This window comes from Oryx dammah, unplaced genomic scaffold (assembly GCF_014754425.2).
Source record: "Oryx dammah isolate SB20612 unplaced genomic scaffold, SCBI_Odam_1.1 HiC_scaffold_28, whole genome shotgun sequence".
In the NCBI taxonomy this organism is placed as follows: Eukaryota; Metazoa; Chordata; class Mammalia; order Artiodactyla; family Bovidae; genus Oryx; species Oryx dammah.
In genome coordinates, this window is record NW_024070212.1 from 27,219,705 (window position 1) to 27,239,123 (window position 19,419).

The 19,419-nt window shown below is 39.0% G+C and overlaps 1 protein-coding gene and 1 long non-coding RNA gene across 5 annotated transcripts in view; one reads left to right on the top strand and one right to left on the bottom strand.

The window, feature by feature from the left end:
* Nucleotides 1-1,518: 1,518 nt before the first annotated feature.
* On the bottom strand, nucleotides 1,519-2,963 carry LOC120856040. The gene is made up of 2 exons (XR_005719373.1): nucleotides 1,685-2,963; nucleotides 1,519-1,631 (listed from the first exon to the last, which is right to left on the bottom strand). It is a non-coding gene; the product is annotated as an uncharacterized LOC120856040 (long non-coding RNA).
* Nucleotides 2,964-13,609: 10,646 nt separating this feature from the next.
* CSDE1 (cold shock domain containing E1) overlaps nucleotides 13,610-19,419 on the top strand; it is a 35,356-nt gene continuing 29,546 nt past the window's right edge. Inside the window, exon 1 of one of the 4 annotated variants that reach the window (XM_040230977.1) lies at nucleotides 13,610-13,739. The gene's annotated coding sequence lies outside the window, so the exon portion shown is untranslated. The remainder of the gene's footprint in view (nucleotides 13,740-19,419) is intronic. The other 3 variants (XM_040230976.1, XM_040230974.1, XM_040230975.1) reach the window with 3 other exon arrangements.

Below are 19,419 nucleotides of genomic sequence, written 5' to 3' on the forward strand. Positions count from 1 at the left end.
AGATCATGGCATCTGGTCCCATCACTTCATGGCAAATAGATGGGGAAACAATGACAGACTATATTTTGGGGGGCTCCAAACTGACTGCAGATGGTGACTGCAGCCATGAAATTAAAAGACGCTTACTCCTTGGAAGGAAAGTTATGACCAACCTAGATGATATATTGAAAAGCAGAGACATTACTTTGCCAACAAAGGTCCATCTAGTCAAAGCTATGGTTTTTCCAGTAGTCATATATGGATGTGAGAGATGGACTATAAAGAAAGCTGAGTGCTGAAGAATTGATGCTTTTGAACTGTGGTGTTGGAGAAGACTCTTGAGAGTCCCTTGGACTGCCAAGGGATCAAACCAGTCTATCCTAAAGGAGATCAGTCCTGGGTGTTCATTGGAAGGACTGATGCTGAAGCTGAAACTCCAATACTTTGGCCAACTGATGCAAAGAACTGAGTCATTGGAAAATCCTGGATGCTGGGAAAGACGGAGAAGGCAATGGCAACCCACTCCAGTACTCTTGCCTGGAAAATCCCATGGACGGAGGAGCCTGGTAGGCTTCAGTCCATGGGGTCACAAAGAGTCGGACACTTACTGAGCGACTTCACTTTCACTTTTCACTTTCATGCATTGGAGAAGGAAACGGCAACCCACTCCAGTGTTCTTGCCTGAAGAATCCCAGGGATGGTGGAGCCTGGTGGGCTGCCATCTGTGGGGCTGCACAGAGTCGAACACGACTGAGGCGACTTAGCAGCAGCAGCAGCAGTTGGAAAAGATTGAAGGCAGGAGGAGAAGGGGACAACAGAGGATGAGATGGTTGGATGGCATCACTGACTCAATGGACATGAGTTTGAGTAAACTCCAGGAGTTGTTGATGGACAGGGAGGCCTGTTGTGCTGCAGTCCACGGGGTCGCAAAGAGTCAGACACAACTGAGCGACTGAACTGAACTGAGAGACAAAAATAAGTAGGAGAACTAGAAAGCTGGGTCCTTTCTAGTTATTGTAAAATCTCCATTTCCAGTTGTACTTCATTTTATAGATAGGCAGGTACACAAGGAGGTTATTCAAACAGAATCCAAGATTCAAATGTAGACTTGAAACATTCTTAACCATTAAGATTCCTTTAAATGCCAAATACTGTTCAGAATTCAAGTGATTCTTGATAAGCAAAATCTACTTTTATTAATAGTACAAAAGAAACACCACAGCCCACATACTAGAAAATATCATGAATTTAATAATTGAAACCTGTAGAAGGAAATAGCAACCCATTGCATTACCCTTGCCTGGAAAATTCCATGGATGGAGGAGCCTGGTGGGCTATAGTCCATGGGGTCGCAAAGAGTCAGACATGACTGAGCAACTTCACTTTCACTTTCAGTAATGAGACCTAATTGTCATCTGTTTTCCAGTGTGTGCGTGCAACTGAAAGGAACAGTGTTTAATCAGTGCTTAGCAATACTGACTACATACAGGAAATGGTGTGGTTCTGTCCTTCAAATCTGCCTCATTAGCATGTTTTTCATCTTTCATACTATTTTCATGTTGCAGGAAGGTTGCTGCTTTGCCAGAAGTCATGTCCATGTTTGAAAGCAGGGGGGAAAAAAGGAGGGGGGAAATAGCCTATGCTAGCTATACCTATTCTCTCTTTTTTTTTCCCTCTTTTTTTTTCTTTTTTCGTTTTTTAATACCTATTCTCTTTTATGAGGAAAAGCAAAACTTTCCCAGAAATCCAGACAGAGTTTCCTTTGTCTTATTTGCCTGACCTGTTAAATTGTTAACTTCTAACAGCAAAGGAAGCTGGGTACATAGCTGCCCCAGATAAAATCAGTATTCTGTTAGGAAAGAGTATTAAGAAAGCAGCTAACGACAGTCTTTACACTGAATAGTTTTTAACCATTGTGTTGAATGGCCAAGGAATGGGCTGCAGAAGATACCTGTCATCTCTCTTCTGGCTGCCCATTATCCTAACTCATACTGTAGTTAGGGAACCTATCACCTAATGAGGCAGCACCTTACTCCCTCTTGACAAATTTTAAAGTGTCAGATACTTGTTTTCCCAGCCTCTTTGCAGCCAGGGAAGACACCTCTGCCTTAAAAGTTCGTGATAGAAAGAGGGAGAGCTATGCAGAATTGTTTGAGTAAAGGCAGTGATATACATCACCGGCTTCTACATCCAGCTCCACAGAAAGCAACAAAAAAATAGCTGCACTGACAACACTCAGTATCCAGTGTCAGCAAAGTCCATGGTGTAAGCTTCAGTGTCTCTGCCCAACAGTGGAGACGGTGGGGTCTTCACTGAAGCTATTATCTGAAGTGATTATAGAGGTTGTATAGTCTCTAAATATGGTTTTTAGGGTATCCAGAGATCCTGAGGATTACTTATTACCTTTTACTAATGTCACTGTTTGTTAAAATTAATCTGAATTGACTATAATTAAGAATGGAACCCTGACTGATAAATAAGCATAGTTTAAAAAGCAACCTTTTGAATGTAAATTTTGTCCACACTTTATGCATAATTTTACACTTAATATTTTAATGTAATTTTTTACTTACAAAAGGATGTGACGTGCATATAAATTACCAAGCATAATAATTCATCTCCTAGTTTAGGAAATAGAGCATTACCCATTTGTCACATTTATTTATTTGAGCTCCTCTCCTGTCTCTATCCCTCTGCTCCCTCTTTTTAATAGTTTTGTCACATGTAGAAAGACCTGAAACATGTATCTCACCCTGAAGTGACATTTTTAGTTTTGTTCCTTTTTGAGCTTTATGAAAGTGATATCAGACTGCATAGTAGCCTATGGGGATTTTATTTTTTTCGCTCTTGGTTATGTTTCTAAGATTCATTGTGTTGTATATAGTTGTCATTCATTTTCATTGATGTATAAGATTTAATCATGTGACTACAGTATATTTTGAAGGGATACATATAGATAAAATAATAAAATTGTACATTTTTAAAAAAATCCTTGATACTGTCTCCTACTTTATAATTCTCCCTCCATATACCTTACTGATACTATACACATTTCACTATAAGCAAATATATTTCATATTCTGTAATTATTTCACTTGAAGTTGTCGCATGTCAACTTTCAAGGTGAATTAAGGAGTATTATTCACTAACATGCATAGTGGAAAACATGATGCTTTTTTTCTGTCGCTCTTCAAGAATGCTAAAGAGGAGGTGGAACCTTCAGAGCTTCGATGAACTACAGTTCACATTTTGTCTAGCCTCCTAGAAATATGTTTTTTTATGTTACTGATCCTAAGATTTATTTATATTTCATACTTTAATGTCTCTGAAACTGGGATATGTCTTATACATGTAGGGGTTGTGGTCTAGTTGATTCTAAGCATAAGGAAAATTGATTTGCATTTCTGGTGGCATGACTGGACAAAGGCAAGCTCTTGATAGTTCAGTCAACAAACTAAGAGCTATTTGAAGAAGGAATGGAGGGTTAGCTCTTTTCTGTGAACTTTTCATTAACACTTGTAAAATCAAGAGTACATAAGAATTTAGGAGTATGGTTGTCTTATTTTTCTATTGCTATATAACAAATCACCACAAGTTTAGCAGTTTAAAGCAACAGCTATTTATTATCCTACAGTTCTGTAAGTCAGAAGTCCACACAGGGCTCAACTGGTTTTTCTCATGATCTCACCAGACTGAAATCAAGGTATCATCCAAGGCTAGCATCTCATCTAAGGTTCTGGTCCCTCTCCCATACTTAAATGGTTGTTGGCAAAATTCATTTCCTTGCAGGTGTAGAACTCAGAGGCCTTCAAGGCCAACAGAAGATCATCTCTGACTTTCATTGTCTTCCACTTCTAGACCCCCTTATAAGAGCTCACATTATTAAGCCCACATAGAATAAGCTCCCTCTTGGTTAACCCAACTGATGAGATACCTTAATTACATCTACAATGATCCCTTTTGCCGTTAAGGAGATATAAGTGATATCCTCTAACATCTACAAACTCAGACCATGCTCAAGAGGAAGGAATTATAGAAGGCAAATGTACCAAATGATGGGAATCTTGGTGGCCATCTTAAAATGCTGCCTACCACAGTGGCTTTTGGAAGCTTGGAATAAAATCATGGAGACAACTGGTGGCTCAGCAATAAAGAACCTGCCTGCCAGTGCAGGAGACCGGGATTCAATCCCTGCAGTAGAGGAGAAAATGGCAACCCACTCCAGTATTCTTGCCAGGAACATCCCATGGACAGAGGAGCCTGGCAGTCCATAAGGCTGCAAAGAGTTGGACAGGACTGAGCACATGTTACATAGTCAGCATTAAGATAACAATGAAATGCTACATTACCAGTATTCTTGGTGGTCCCAGAATAATAATGTGTAGAAAAACCTGCACATCTATGAGACCAAAAAAAAAAAAAGATTTATTAGCAAGATCCACCAATGCATGCTAAAATGAGTGAACTAAAGTTCAATCAGAAAAAGGATATTTGCATAGTCTCCGTATCAGTTTCCCAGAGTTGCCATAACAAATAACCACAAACTGGATGGCTTCAAACAACAGAAATCTATTCTTTCGCAGTTCTGAGGCTGGAAGTCTGAAATCAAGGTGTTGGCAGGTCAGTTCCTTCTGGGGGCTCTGAGGAAGAATGTGCCCCATGCCCCTTTTCTAACTTCTGTTAACTCCTGGCATTCCTTGACTTCCAGATGCATCTTTGCAATCTCTGCCTCCAAGCTTATATGTCTCTGTGTCCAAATTTCTTTCTTCTAAGGATGCTAGTTATTGGATTAGGGTTTACCCTAGTTCTGATTTCATTTTAACTTGACTATTTGCAAAGATACTATTCCAAATAAGGCTACATTCTGAATTCTGGGTACACATGTATATTAAGAGGACACCATTCAATCAAACATGGTCTCAGAGTATCTCCCCCACAATATTTTATTATTATAAAGGGAAAAACAGTAATTTTACCATGAAAAATGCAGGCAGACAACACTCTGACCAATTGGTTAGGTAAACATCACTAATAATACTTTCAACATCATATAAGCCCTGTGTAGAACTAAAAAGCCTGTTGATGAAAGAGGAGAGTGAAAAAGTTGGCTTAAAGCTCAACATTCAGAAAACTAAGATCATGGCATCTGGTCCCATCACTTCACGACAAATAGATGGGGAAACAGTGGAAACAGTGTCGGATTTTTATTTTTGGAGGGCTCCAAAATCACTGCAGATGGTGACTGCAGCCATGAAATTAAAAGACGCTTACTGCTTGGAAGGAAAGTTATGACCAGTCTAGATAGCATGAGCTTCCCTGGTGGCTCTGATGGTAAAGTATCTGCCTGCAATACAGGAGACCCCTGGGTTGGGAAGATCTGTTGGAGAAGGAAATGGCAACCCACTCCAGTATTCCTGCCTAGAGAATCCCAGGGATGGAGGAGCCTGGTGGGCTACAGTCCATGGGGTCACAAAGAGTCGGACACGACTGAGCAACTTCATTTTTTTCATTCATTTAGATAGCATATTCAAAAGCAGAGACGTTACTTTGCCAACAAAAGTCCGTCTAGTCAAGGCTATGGTTTTTCCAGTGGTCATGTATGGATGTGAGAGTTGGACTGTAAAGAAAGCTGAGCACCCAAGAATTGATGTTTTTGAACTGTGGTGTTGGAGAAGACTCTTGAGAGTCTCTTGGACTGCAAGGAGATCCAACCAGTCCATTCTAAAGGAGATCAGCCCTGGGTGTTTTTTGGAAGGAATGATGCTAAAGCTGAAACTCCAATACTTTGGCCACCTCATGCAAAGAGTTGACTCATTGGAAAAGACTCTGATGCTGGGAGGGATTGGGGGCAGGAGGAGAAGGGGACGACAGAGGATGAAATGGCTGGATGGCATCACTGACTTGATGGAGATGAGTTTGAACTCTAAGAGTTAGTGATGGACAGGGAGGCCTGGCATGCTGCAATTCATGGGGTCGCAAAGAGTCAGATATGACTGAGCAACTGAACTGAACTGAGGATGCAATGAGAAGCATACATGACCTCTGTAACATTCTTTCAAGTGATGCCTAATATCAATCTAAGCAAAGGAAACATCAGACAAAACCAAATTGAGGGAAGTTTACAAAATAACTGACCAATATTGTTTCAAAACATAGTTCATGAAAGAAGGAAAAACTGAGGAAATGCCACAGAATGGAGGTAACTATAGTATCAAGTGTAGGGTGGGATCCTGCATTTGATTCTGGGAGAGAAAATGGATGTTAAAGAAACTGCTGCTGCTGCTACTGCTAAGTCGCTTCGTGTCCGACTCTGTGCGACCCCATAGACGGCAGCCCACCAGGCTCCCCCGTCCCTGAGATTCTCCAGGCAAGAACACTGGAGTGGGTTGCCATTTCCTTCTCCAATGCATGAAAGTGAAAAGTGAAAGTGAAGTCGCTCAGTAGTGTCCGAGTCTTTGAGACCCCATGGACTGAAGCCTACCAGGCTCCTCCTTCCATGGGATTTTCCAGGCAAGAGTACTGGTGAAATCCAAATTAATTTTGTAGTTAATATTATTGTGTCAAGGTTAATTTCTTACTTTTCTAGAAAGCTTATTATGCCAGTGATGGAAAAAAAAATTTTGGAATGAGGCTTGAAACATCTAATCCAATTCTGTGAATATAAAGAATTATATTGTTAAAAAAAAGGAAATTAACATGTGATACAGTATTAAAGTACAGATTATATTCAAACCCCATAAAATTTTATGCTAGTGTCTGTCTTCATACCTTATTTAAGACTCCACACTGTATTTAATTGCACTGAGCAGCTTTAGCTGCATGCAACAAATTCTGTTAAATTCTCTTTTCACTTTTAATCTATTACAAATACTTTTCTAATTTTCCTTGTTATGGCTTCTTAGATATACCCCTCCTTTAAAAGTGGGCATTAATTTCCAAATAAAAGGGATTTTTTAAAGTATCTTTGATATTAATGCCTCATTTAAGTGCCTTCTTCTCTGCAATCACCCACTGTTTTTTCAGTCTTCTAATTTTCAGTGAGGCTTTCAATGGCTAAATCAAAGATCTCTCTTGGTAAATGTCTCACTGCACTTGAAAATATGTAGGTTATTTTCAAATATCTTTTGATACTAATTTCAAACATAATTCCACAGTAATAAGAGAACAGACTCTGTAAGATTTCAATACGTTTAGACCAGGAAATTTCTGTACCTGGTCTTATGTCTCTGGATATATTCCAGTGTCTCCTAGTTTATAGTCTATAAACTCGGGAACTTGAATAGAATTTTAATCCTACTGTTGTGTGAAAATTTTGCAGATCTTAATTATTTCGAATTGGTTCTTAATGCTTCTCAGGTCTACTATATTCTTGTGCTTCTCTGTACATTCATTCAATTAATTCTGAGATTTTCATATGGAAACTCCAATGAAAAATCTTCATATATCTACTTAAAACAAGCAGCTATAATATATAGTGAAACTGTGTAGCTTTGTTCTGTATTTTCCAAGGCTCTTGTAAATGTTACCATATTTTCATAATTTAAAAAATAAAAAAGAAAGATAATTTCTTACTTTTGAAAACTGCTATGGCGAGGTAAGATTAACATAATACAAAACTGGGTGAAAGGTTTATGGGAAACTTCTGTGCTATATTTCTAATTATATTGTGAGCCCAAAATTATCTCAGAACAAATATGCATTCCCCTCATTACTAATGAGCCTGAGCATAATTTCAAATGTTTATTTGCCTATACAGAGATTTTAAAAATATAGACATTTGAGTTTTTCCTCCATTTTCCTCTGCTTTTTTCTTACCATTTGATATGTATTAATTTACTATATATTCATGATAACATTGTCAGTTTTATATGTCCCAAATATATATTTTCCTAGTCTGTTGGTTTTTTATTTTTTTATGTTTCCTCAGTGTATGGCATTTTAAAAATATGTTAAATTTTATTACTAAAAAGAAGGAGATTCAGAAGAGCTGGACTCTAAAGCAATTTTAGGAATGCCTTAATTTATTTACTTTGCTTATTTTTTTTTACTTTATATACACACAAGTGTGACACATGATTAAAAAAAGAAACTAGGTCTAAATAACTTTTTTGGTAAATTAATTTATTTAATTGGAAGCTGATTATTTTACATCTAAATAATTTTAAAAGAGCTATTTTAATAAATATAAAATTCTAAGTAATAAAACTATTATGTCATAGTGAACTGCAGTTGTTTTTTTTTTTTTTTTTTGGCTGTGCTAGCACGGCTTGTGGAATCATAGTTCCCCAAGCAGAGATGGAACCTATGCCCCTTGCAATGGAGCACAGAGTCCTAAACACTGGACTTCCAGGGAAGTCTATGTCTGAGTGAAAAGAGTAACACTTTTTCTTGCTGGTACATAATAATGATGTATCACATAATCAATACTGTCTTTTCTTCAGTTGCTAAGTTGTGTCCCAACTCTTTGTAACCCAATGAGCTGCAGCACACCAGGCTTCCCTGTCCTTCACTATCTCCCCAAGTTTGCTCAAACTCACGTCCATTGAGTCAGTGATGCCATCCAACCGTCTCATCTTCTGTCGCCCCTTTCTCCTTTTGCCCTCAATCCTTCGCAGCAACAGAGTCTTTTCTAAAGAGTTGGTTCTTTGCATCAGGTAGCCAAAGTATCGAAGCTTCAACTTCAGCATTAGTCCTTTCAATGAATAGTCAGGTTGATTTTCTTTAGGATTGACTGGTTTGATCTCCTTGCAGTCCAAGGGATTCTCAAGAGTCTTCTTAGAGTTAGTTAAATAAGTGTAATTCATTCATTCAATGAATATTTATGAAGCATTTACTGTTATCTCAGTCACAATTCTAGGTTTAGAGGATACAACAAAGAAACAAACACAGAACTAAAGCTTACATTATTATTCAAGAAGTAGGGCAATGAAAACTTAAATTCACAAATGTGTTAATTTTGGAAAGAAATACATGTTATAAACAAGAGAGTTCTAGAACAACATTTACTTCTGCTTTATTGACTACGCCAAAGACTTTGACTGTGTGGATCACAACAAACTGTGGAAAATTCTTCAAGAAATGGGAATATCAGACCACCTTACCTGCCTCCTGAAATCTGTATGCAGGTCAGGAAGCAACAGGTAGAACTGGACATGGAACAACAGACTGGTTCCAAATAGGGAAAGGAGTACGTCAAGGCTGTATATTGTCACCCTGCTTATTTAACTTATATGCAAAGTACATCATGCAAAATGCCAGGCTAGATAAAACACCAGCTGGAATCAAGATTGCCAGGAGAAATACCAATAACCTCACATACGCAGATGACACCACCCTTATGGAAGAAAGTGAAGAAAAACTAAAGAGCCTCTTGATGAAAGTGAAAGAGGACAGTGAAATATTTGGCTTAAACCTCAACATTCAGAAAACTAAGATCATGGCATCTGGTCCCATCACTTCATGGCAAATAGATGGGGAAACAGTGGAAACAGTGATAGACTTTATTTTGGGGGGCTCCAAACTCACTGCAGATGGTGACTGCAGCCATGAAATTAAAAGACGCTTACTCCTTGGAAGGAAAGTTATGACCAACCTAGACAGTATATTCAAAAGCAGAGATATTACTTTGCCAACAAAGGTCCGTCTAGTCAAAGCTATGGTTTTTCCAGTGGTCATGTATGGATGTGAGAGTTGGACTATAAAGAAAGCTGAGTGCTGAAGAATTGATGCTTTTGAACTGTGGTGTTGGAGAAGACTCTTGAGAGTCCCTTGGACTGCAAGGGGATCAAACCAGTCCAACCTAAAGGAAATCAGTCTTGAGTATTCATTGGAAGGACCGATGCTGAAGCTGAAACTCCAATACTTTGGCCACCTGATGCGAAGAACTGACTCATCAGAAAAGACCCTGATGCTGTCTGGGAAAGATTGAAGGTGGGAGAAGGGGACAACAGAGGATGAGATGGTTGGATGGCATCACCGACTCAATGGACATGAGTTTGAGTAAAACTCCAGGAGTTAGTGATGGACATGGAGGCCTGGCATGCTGCAGTCGATGGGGTTGCAAAGAGTCGGACATGACTGAGTCACTGAACTGAACTGAGCTGAAAGACAATAAAATAAGCTAATATTATGAAGAGTAATGGTAATAGTGGTAATATGGAGAGTAATAGTAATAGCGGGCACTTTTACTTTAGAAAAGATCTTTGTGAGGTGGCAACATTTGGGCTTGAATGATGAGAAAGTGCCAAATATCTAATGATTTGGGGAAAGAGCATTCCAGGCAGAGGCAAGAGAAAAGGTAAGAATTCTGAAGTCTGAACAAATTTGTAATGCGGTGTCAGTGGATTGAAACACAGTGAATCAGGAGTTACAGACTTAGCAGGGACTAGTTCATTTATAGCCTTGTAGATCATGGTAAAGAGAAGGCAATGGCACCCCACTCCAGTACTCTTGCCTGGAAAATCCCATGGATGGAGGAGCCTGGAAGGCTGCAGTTCATGGGGTCGCTAAGAGTCGGACACGACTGAGTGACTTCACTTTCACTTTTAGGCATTGGAGAAGGAAATGGCAACCCACTCCAGTGCTCTTGCCTGGAGAATCCCAGGGACGGCGGAGCCTGGTGGGCTGCCGTCTATGGGGTCGCACAGAGTCGGACACGACTGAAGCGACTTAGCAGCAGCAGCAGATCATGGTAAAAGAGTATGGATTTTATTCTAAATGCAATTGGCTTTATTTTTAATTAAATTTGAAAAAGGCTTTGCTCTATGCTTTTCTCAGGCTAATTGACAGATATTATGGTTATTACTTTTAGTGTGGAGCTTAGCTTGTCCACATAATTCTTCTATTAAATGCAATGTTGACATTTTAAAGGGAAGCATTATATTAAGCTTTCGCCTTATTCTTATTTAAGCTCTAATAATTGCTATTCTTATATGTTATTCTCAAAAAATCACTTTAACTGTTTGGGGGCTTGCTGATGAATAAAATTTTGGATTTTGGGGTTCTAAGATTAAGTCTTATTTGCATTCCTATAGAAGTAATATTCTTTATGAAAGTTTTTGCTCTAACTTGTGTTTTCCTGTTCTGAAATTTTGAATGTGGATCCATTTGCCATTCACTATTACCATATTTCATAAAGGAAATTCCCATTACCCTAACTAGGAAAGACATAATATGAGAATAAAAACAGTCTTAAATCTTGAATCAATTAAAACTTATTCAAATTAAATAAAAATTTAAAAGAAATCTCTACATTGATCTAATCTATCTCATTTCACAGAGAACTGACAAAAATCTCTCCATCACTGCTCCAAGAAAATATTATAAATGTGTAGAGGATACTTACTTTTGATTCTCAAATAGACTCTGGAAAAGTGTGCTTATTGGTAATTGTAAGAATAAAAAAATAATTACAATCAATTCATTGTCTATTTAAGTTTCTCAGAAATAAAAATTAGTACGATAAATAAACAAAATATGCAATTTTAAAATTCTGATTATTATTCCTTAATGGACTTAATATCTTCCCCAAATCTGTGATTATCCTTTTGTATAGGAAATGATTTTCCAAGTAACTTCACAAGCTTGTGCTTTAATTAACTTCAGTTAAAAAAAATAAACATGAAAACATTTTGTATTTTTTACTTGGCTTCAAAATTAATTTGAATAAATATTATCACCTTAAAATGTGATCTAAAAATGAAACCTATCTCTACCTAAAAATGAAACCTATCTCTACCTAAAAATGAAACCTATGAGTAGTACTTGTAGAAAGACTAAATCATTTAAACCAGTGATTTAAATCAAATTACTCCATCTGTTACTTTTTTTAATGCTTGGAAGCTAAAATATATGCTTCTGGGTTTATACATATTTGCATTTGTCTTAAATATAATTTGATACTAATTATGGATCAAGGGGGAATATAAAGGCAATTGAGCTGTATCAGAATAAAGATGATAAACTGGTTTCAGGTCTTACATGGTTTAAGATCTTTAGAAGTTACGTGTGATGGTAGAAATTGAGAGTTTATTCTCATTAATAGGATTCGTACTTATAGAATTTAGTGAGACTACTATTTTTTACATTTTGCATTGCTGTGATATTTGAGACCTAATTCTACTTTTAGCCCAGCTTCACATGACCTTATTTCTAGTGCAAGAGCCCAGGGCAGTTTCTCTGTAACATTAGATTAGAATATCCAAATGGATCTATTCCTGGGGTGGAGAAATCTCAATTTAAGATTCAGACAGAAGAAACAAAACAGCTAGTCTGATGTATTTACATTCTGTACTTCCCAACAGAACACTCCACTTTCTAACTTCTTACATTGTTCTTCAGTGCTATTCATTCAACAAACTTTTGAAGGTTGTCTTTGTCAGGCATTGTCAGGATAGAGCGATGCAAAGATGAATGTCACAGGCCCTGTTCTAAAGTATCACTAGCTAGTATAAACTAGCAAAAACAGAGTGAGCTTTCATAAAAGCATTGACAGTGCAGCCTGGGAAAGCTGGGGGGTGGGGGTGGGGATGGGGGGTGGGGAAGCTTCAGAGAGAAGGGGCATCTTGTGGGATAGCAGAAGAGTTGGAGAAAGCATCTTTGAACATCGGAAGTAAGATACTACCTCCTCTTATAATCCAAGGTTACATACTCTCATAACACTGTGTACCTTTCCTTCATTGCAGTTATTTCAATGTGTATGTTCAGATTTTGATTTTGTGATTAAATGATGCTAGACTGAAAGTTCCTTGAGGACAGCACAACGTCCATTTGCTGTTACTATTATACATCCCAGCGACGACACATATAAGATGCAGGACAAATAAGTACTGAGAGGGAAAATAAAGTGGGTGGGCAAATTCTCAGAAGCATGACTGGTCATTTTTTATCCAGTGTTCTCAAGTGAGAGAGCCACAGAATGTGAAAAGCATTCCTCTCACCGAAGGGGACTGCCTGATCTTTGGCAAGGTATAATTCATTGAACTTTTCTGTGGCCAGAATTAACATTTCCCTCCTACCCTCTCTCCTTATGAGATAAATCATCCATTTACCCTGCTTTCAACCTTTTGGTTACCAATTCAGCCCGTTGGATCACACTATGAACACCTTCCAGTAACTAGAAAGGTCAGTTGAAGGAGTTTAATGGCCATGATACCTCGCTCACTGTCTGTTGCAAGCAACATAGTTTATGGGAGATAAAGTTCTCACTTAGGGTGTTCAAATTAGCTTGCTAAAAATCTAACTCTATACTAAATAAAATTCCAGTCTAATGTAGCAGACAAGAAAGCCTCCTCTGTGAGAAAAATGAAACTGCGGTTTGGGAACTTCTAGATTATCGCTGAGGAAAGAGAAATCCTTTATATGACATTTCTGGTACGTCTTCCAAATTGTTCTCCCTGGAGGTTCACCCTGGTCTCGCAGCCTAAAGCATATTCAAGTTTGCAAATATCAGAGACACTGAAAGTCACCCGACACCCCGCCCCGTGCGTCCCAGTGGAGTCAGTAAACAGAGATTGATTTCCGCAGCTCAAGGGGGAGGGGATCTAGGGGAATTTAGACACCACCTCCGTTGTGGTTAAGCACAGCGCACTGGCTGGCGTCATTCAGCCCTCGTGCGCAGGCGTACTAAGGATACACTCCCCCTCCCCTTCCTGTGCACGCGCTCGGAGCCTGCAACTCTCGCGAGAGAAGCGAGATTTATTCCTACGTACCGGGCCGTGCTGCTTATGGCGGCGCTGGAGAGGGGGCGCTGAGCTGTTGGGGTGAGTACGACCTCAGGGTCCAATTGGGGGTAGCAGGAAGCCAAGTTAAGGGCGGATGAAAAAATTAAGACAAATGGGAAAGACCTCTGAGTCAGGGTGGGCACTCCTAGAGCTCCGGGTAGATAACATCTCGCCCTGAATCCCCACCCCGGGCTTTTCCACCAGTCCCCCGTTCAACTGTCTAGGCCTCACATCAGGCTGTAGAGCCGAAGTGAAGATTGGAGGCCAGGCGCCAGCGCGTGGTGGTGCTGGTGTCTAAAGTGGGGGGAGGGAGCGAAAATGGAGGCTCCGACCGCAGCCAAGATGGAGGCAGGGGTGCGGGGCTCGGGCGCGGAGGCTGCTGGGAGTTGTAGTCTGGCTGTTTCCCCCTCTGCTGCTTGGTGGGAGAAACGAGAACTACAAGTCCCGGCGGGCGGGGCGAGGGGGTGGTGGCGCGGTCCTTTGTGTGAGTCTGGAAGAGCCGGAGGCAGAGGAGAGCGGCCTACTCTGACTCTGGACACTATAGTTTCTTAGCCATCACCTGCTTGCGGATCTGCCTACCAGTACCAGAGCGCAGTGCGGCAGTGGCCCTTCCTTTGTGTATGAACTGAGACCCCGCTCCATCTAAGTTGCTTAGAGACACCTCCTTTCTTCGGCCACTTCTGGCACGCTAGCCCAGCCAAAGTGTCATCTTTATTGCCATTCACCCGGAGCTGTTTATCTTCGGTCTCAACCCCAGCTTCCCCGTCTAGCCCTCTCCTTTAGCTTCTTGAGAAAGAGAACCGGCCTCTGAACTTAGGCACAGGGTTCTCACCCCTCTAATTCTAGGGTTAAAACAAACTCTTTTGAGAGCTCAGTGGCGTTCTTCTTACCACCTTCTCTGGTTCTTATGGTGTAAGAGCCTGGCCCATATTGTGCAATGAAAGGCTGACTTCGTCATTCTGTGTAGTTTTTTTAGAGCGCTGGTCGCAGACACTTTGAGGTTCTTACCATTCTATCCTAAGTAGGAAATCTTACTGCCACTAAGAAATCTTAGTTCTTTGTGCTTTACGGTTTTCCTTTGGAAACACCCGGATAGCTCCTCCTTTGCTTAACTTACAAGTAAGGCAGGGAACACTCTAAAACAGCCTTCATTCCGCAAATAAAAAAGGCTGAACGTTGTTGTCCGAGGTAATTTCCTTGTTTTGCACCTACAATGAGCGAAAGAATGTGGTCTTCTTAAACAGTTGGTAGACAAGATAATAAAGCAGGAGAGGACGCCCAGAGATCCTGTGATAGTTAAATCTTGGAATATTTCCTGTGAGAGATTAAGCTGCTTGTCAGGATGGTGTGAACTGGCAGCTTTTGACTAGAGCTATTAATCTGTAAAATGTAGAGATCAAATTATTGGCGCAAATATTAAGTTACTCTGTTTAAAAACGCTGAGTAATTTTCATTTTGAGTTTCTAGAAGGTGAGCATTTTCAATACTACATTGAGGGCCAGTATAATGCCTTGGTGTCATTTTGGTACTAACCAATATTGGGTATTCATGGTGTGGGTCAGGAGGGGGTTTATATACTTGAACAGGCATAGGCTTGAGTCATAAAATCTTGAACATTTTTCAACCTTGTTTTGTTTTTTCCTTTTAGCCATAGGCCCGAAATAAAAGAGATGGTAGTGGTTTGAGTGATTTTGCAGCTGCTCTGGATGCTTACCATTGAGATGAGTATTTATAGCAGCTGAGTTGAAAAGTAAAGCATTTGAGGCGCAGAAGATAGGTTTTCCTTTTTTGTAAATAAGTTCTGACTTAACAGGTATGACCTTTAGAGTTTGGTTGAAAATTCTGGTAAATTCCTACCAAATAAAAAATGAGAATGTGAAAACTGACTTGTCCTGCTTTATCTTACTCCTATTTTCCCTTCTCTCCGCTTACACAGGATGTAGGGCCAACATTTTTAAGATTATTTTTTTCTTTCAAATTGTAAAATACAGAACGGAATTTATCGTTTTAACCTTTTTTTCAAGTGTACAGTTCATTAGCATTAAGTTCATTCACATTGTTGTGAGGACCATACTTTTAACAAGGTAGTTTAAAAATGGAAATGCTGTGTAGACAGATTTTTAAGGAGTTGAACTTGAGGACTGTATTACAAAATAAAAATCTTGATCTTGTAAAATACAAGGTATTGATTTATCATCTTCTCAAAAAACAAAGTGGGAACTACTTTGAGATCTTTAACCCAGACTGTCTTATGGAGAGCTCTAACTTGTAGGATTTTTCATAATAGAGAATTACAGCTAGAAGAATTATAACTATTCTTTAAGACTTAATAGCTGTAATGTCTTCAGTGGTGACGTTGCTGTGTTGGGAGTAACTTGTTTTCTTGAATCCCATCATTTCTTGCTGTTAAATACTTTCTGCCAAATTACGATTTTTAAAAATTTCTTTGTCTCATATTGGAGTGTTTTCCGCTTGCATGTGTGAGTGTCTAGTTAAAAAACTGAATAATTCATAACTTTTTTTCCATTTACTTAGATGTTTCTCTTGTGCTACATTTTTTTAGAGGTATTAAACGGAATATGGTGCATTGAAAGATTATTTTGGGAGCATTATATGTCCTTTTATACTGAGGTAAAACATTAATGTATAGTTGAAAATAAATTCAGCCATTTATTCACATCGAACCTGTGGACTATTCATTGGTTTGCAGTTGCTGCTGGTATATAACCAGTTAGTTGTTTGGACTTCTGCTTCTTGGATGTAATGATAGTAAGTGTAAACTGCCAATTGCAAGCTCTTTCTCTGGGCGGGTTTGCTACGTACTGCTGCTTTTTATCAGCAAAGGTCTTTGGCCAACAGCCTTACATTTGCTTTTGCTTTATTGGGCATGCCAATGCCTTTTCCCCGTAATTAGTCTATAACTGCTCTGGCCAATGTGGTAGCCACTAGCTTTGTGTGGCCTTCATGCCCTTGAACTGTGCACAGTTCTGAATTGAAATGTGCTGAAATATAAAATAAGCATTCGATTTCAAGGGATGTTAAAAACCATGTCAGTTGCCTGTGGGAAGTGATGACATTCGGATTTGGCTAAATAAAATACTTAATTAAAATGAATTTCACTGGTTTCTCTCAGCATTAATATAATTACTAGGATATTTTTAAGTTCCATATATGACTTGTACAATATTTCTGTTGGACAGTGCTGGTCTGCGCTGTTCTCATGTTTGTGTCTGGAGCATTTCTTAAGCTTCTTTCCACACTGCCGTTTGTCCTATTTCAAAGTATTAGTGTATATAAAAGAAGTTAAGTGATGGGAGGGTATAATTGTAAGTGTCTAGTAATCACAGTTGTTTCTACTACAGTGAACCTATACAAAAAGATAGTTGCAGCAATTTGATATTCTTTTATTTCCACTCAACATGGTGATGACTTAAATTGTTTTGAGGTGGTTAATTATCTAAATTTTTATCACTTTCCTTAGATCCCAAAGTGAAACTGAAAACATATAAAATTAAACTTGTCTTGAGTTACTGCATCAATAAATATGAACTGAGGGGGAAAAAAAGAATTATGAACTTCGGAGTTAAGGCAGGAATGAGTATTGGTCATATAAATCAACAGATAGCCTTTTCAGTTCCCTGCTGTCTATTTGGGTCTTTGCTGCTGTTTTCAATGAAAATAATTTGAACAGAGTGGATTAGGTAGAGAGACTTATTAAAGACTGGTTTATCATTTCTTTAACATTCTTCCCAAGTGAATGCTGTACAGACTTTGAGTATAATTTGTCAAAATGATAAACTAGGTTATATGATAACATTTTAGATGAAGTAATGCTGTAAAAATGTACTGGTTCAACATATGTATTATTTTAGTACCTACTATGTGCCTGGCTTCAGTTAGCTCTTTGAGATAAAGCAGGTAACTAGAGGAAACAGTAAATAACAAGACAGGTGATGATGATTTTAAGGAAGGTGAAATAGGGCATGACTGTTTGGATTTTCAGTTCAAGTAAAAGATTTGGCGTTAATTGCTAAAACAGCAAGGCATAGTTGTTGATAATTAGTGGTGATAGTGTTCCCATACAGAGCAAAGGGAAAGAAGTTAATTACCTAGTGGTCAGGAAGACTCTCAGATCCACATTTAAATTTCTCCTTAGTTTTTGTGGTTTTTTTTTTTTTTTTTGGCCACACTGCAGTATGTGGGATCTTAGTTCCCTGAGCAGGAATCAAACCCATGCCCGCTGCAGTGGAAGCAGAGTCTTAACCATTGTACCGACCACCGGGAAGTCCCCTAGTTTTTAAAATTAGTGCTCTGTATATCAAGTGTCTGGAGGGCAGGGGTGTACAGGGGGATGCTGTAGGGGGTACACTTAGGATTAAAGCAAAATTATTTGTCAATACCACCCATGAATCTAATAACCTTGGCATGAGTGAATAGCCAGTTTATTTCAATTTCAGGTGGATGTCTTTTTTCAAAGAAGAGGTTACTTCTTGGTTGGATAATTAAGACTATCCAGTTCAGTAAAAACAAAGTTTTTTACAGTTGGTAGAACAGTATACCAACTTGAATTGTCTTTTGCTTATTATCTATCATTGTCTTTTTGCTATATTAGTTTCTGCTGAGGAAAGTTAGCAGTACCTAGTAAGGTGCTAAAGTGAGCTGTGGTAAAGAAATAAACTTGAGTTTGTCTCTCAGAAATTTGAAGCATATTAAAGGGACACGATACATAAACCTGTAAAGCAAGTGCAGAAATGATTTGGTACCAAAAAGAACGATGCCAGCAGTGGGGGTTAATGCCCTCTTTAGTGGGAATTAGGTAATCTGTGCTAGAATGGTCAAGAAAGGATTTTTTTTTTTTGGTAACATTTAAGATGACAAAATATATACTTTGTGGCAAGACCCATATGCACAAAGACTAGAATTCAGAAATCTCCCAAGAGTTATGTTTTAAGAATTAGGAAGGAAAATGTACCAATCTAGAAGAATCGGAGAGCAGAAGAAAGATGTAAAGTAGAACAAAACACACCTTGAGTGGTGGTGGTTAAATGCTGGCTGGAAGTCAGAAACACCTTGGGGAAATGGGTGGAGGAGGAAAATATCCCAGTGACTAGGACCTAACCCCAGTTAAATTCGAATCTCATGTTGGGATCCAGGCTTTGATTCCCCACGCACCCCCCACCCCAAGTTGCACTGCGTTGGATTTGCAGTCAGGATTAAGAAATTTCCATTTAGAGTGCTGGGAAAATCACTGAGGTTTTTGTTCAAGGAGATGAGTGAGATGAAATTGGAATTTTAGGTAAGTCAGTCTGGTAGTGTTACATGACAGAATGTGGGAAGAGTTGATATTGAAGTTAGCAAACGTGCTGTCTGACTGGATAAATAGGTCATTTAGAACAAAAGATGAGTATAAAAGATACCTTGAAATATTGATAAGACTTGCACCATAGGGTGTGTAGATGGAGAGGGAGGACTCGGGGGTCATTACAGAAGTGGCCCTGAGTCAGGCCAGTCAGATTACTGTTTGAGTGGGGACTGGACATAGGCTTCCCAGTGATTTGAGAACCATTGCTCAAAGAAGTGTCTAGTCTGGGTAATGGGTGAATGATCCAAATAAAACTGAAAGGTTGAACAGATGTAACATTTGATATTTGAAGTTACGGTATAAAGTCATGGAATATTTACCCAATGGCAAGTAGATCAGCTGTTACTGACTTTTCAT